This window comes from Octopus bimaculoides, chromosome 21 (genome assembly GCF_001194135.2).
Source record: "Octopus bimaculoides isolate UCB-OBI-ISO-001 chromosome 21, ASM119413v2, whole genome shotgun sequence".
Taxonomy (NCBI): domain Eukaryota; kingdom Metazoa; phylum Mollusca; class Cephalopoda; order Octopoda; family Octopodidae; genus Octopus; species Octopus bimaculoides.
The window spans coordinates 15,650,004-15,652,093 of NC_069001.1; the positions used below are offsets into that span (position 1 = coordinate 15,650,004).

Below are 2,090 nucleotides of genomic sequence, written 5' to 3' on the forward strand. Positions count from 1 at the left end.
TCTTGCCATTTTTCTTTTTGCAAGAATTACTGGAATAACTCTATGTTGAATCAATTACCATTTCAGGGTCAATAAAATAAGTACCAGTTGAACACTAGCACCCTCTCCCTAAAATTGTAGGCCTTGTGCCAAACTTTGAAATCATCATCATCATCATCATTATTATTGTTATTGTTAGTGTTATTATTATTATTATTATTATTATTATTATTATTATTATTATTTAAGATGTTGCACAGTATCCAATATCATGATGTTGTTGATGGAAGATATTGTGTCTATCAGGGGTTTGTACTGTCTCTCAAGTCATAACAAGGACCTCAGACAGACAATATTTTATGCAATATGCATGCAGTTACAAGTAATGTCGATTTTTTGCAATACACCTAGATTGTTTCCAGATGTTTCTTCAGGCTGGGTGGTATTGAACCCAATACTCCGATGACAATAGAGACAACCATTATATTTGACTCGCGTAACTGCCATATCTTAGCAATCTCAATTCTTAGGTCTCCATATTTATCAACCTTTTCTCTTTCTTTCATGATAATATGTTGATCTCCTAGTACTGCCACGTCGATTATTAGGCACTCTTGTTTGTCCATTTTAAAGTTTACTATATCTGGCCTTTGGTGCTCTGACACTTGTCTGTCTGGAAGTCAAAGTAGCCAGAGGATTTTTGCCTTCCCCCTTTTCATCTATTACTTTTTCCAGTGTATGCTGGTACCAAGCACCCGTTACCTCATATCCATACTTCTGGCATAGTAACCAGTGGAGGTTTTGCACTACCTTGTTGTGTCTGTGCTTGTAATCTTCCTGTGCAATACTTTCACAAGCACTAACAATGTGAGTCACACCTTCGACCTTCTTCCCACACATTCTGCAGGGGTTCATTTCCCTTTTCTTTTATTATTTTTAAGACAGCAAGCTGATAGAATCATTAGCAAGCAAGGCAAAATGCTTGGCAGCATTTCATGCATCTTTACATTCTGAGTTCAAATTCTTCCAAAGTCGACTTTACCTTTCATCCTTTTAGAGTCAATAAATTAAGTACCAGTGAAACACTGGGGTCAATGTAATTGACTAGTCCCCTGCAGTCAAATCTCAGGCCTCAGCCCTTCAGTAGAAAAGATTATTATTATTTTTTGTTTGACTTTTGTTTTGCATTTGTACAAAATATTATTATTATAAAGGTGGCGAGCTGGCAGAATCATTAACGCACTGGGAAAAATGCTTAGTGGTATTTCGCCCACCACTATGTTCTTAGTTCAAATTCTGCCAAGGTTGACTTTGCCTTTCTTCCTTTCATCCTGTCGATGAAATAAGTACCAGTTACGCACTGGAGGTGGGGTCAATGTAATTGACTCATCCCCTCCCCAAAAATTGTGCTGCCCTTGTGGAAAAATTTGAAAGCATCATTATTATTATTATTTTAACTGGATGATACCCTACTTGCATCCTCTTGCTAATTCTTCAAGAATGAGGAGAGTTTAGAAGAGAAACCTATCTCTTCTTCGGTCAGGTAAGGTACAACCAAAGACTTGTTCCTTTAGTGTTAACATATTTTAAGGCAAAGAAACATAGAGAAGCTTATTAGAAAAAAGAAAATTATGCAACTAGACAGAGATGGAGGGAGGCAAGGGATGGGCAAAACTTGAAGTCCCAATTAAAATTGATTTTATAATAAATTTCACTATTGAGTTTCCTACCCCTGTTGGCAAATGTTCTGTTGGTATTCTTTAAAAAATTTTCAAAATATCAACTTAAAAATGTAATTTAATATTTAAATAGAAATACTGCTGGGGTAAGTTAATAGTAACATAGGTAGAGTAACTTAGTGGTAACATAGGTATGTTGGTGGTCAAATAGTTAGGTAAGTTGGTGGTAGAACAGCTAAGTGTGTTGCTAGGTTACTTGGGTGTAACCTTGCTGGATAAGTCAAGAGTAACATAGCTAGGTAAGCTGATAGTAACATAGTTAGATAAGGCGGGGAGCTGGCAGAAGGCGGGGAGCTGGCAGAAGGTGGGGAGCTGGCAGAAACGTTAGCATGCCGGACGACATGCTTAGCAGTATTTCATCTGCCGTTACGT

At 37.2% G+C, this 2,090-nt stretch overlaps 1 protein-coding gene across 1 annotated transcript in view; it reads left to right on the forward strand.

Moving 5' to 3' along the window:
* The window catches only part of LOC106875255 (coiled-coil domain-containing protein 180), a 141,675-nt gene that overhangs the window by 130,204 nt on the left and 9,381 nt on the right, over positions 1-2,090 (forward strand). The window lies entirely within an intron of this gene.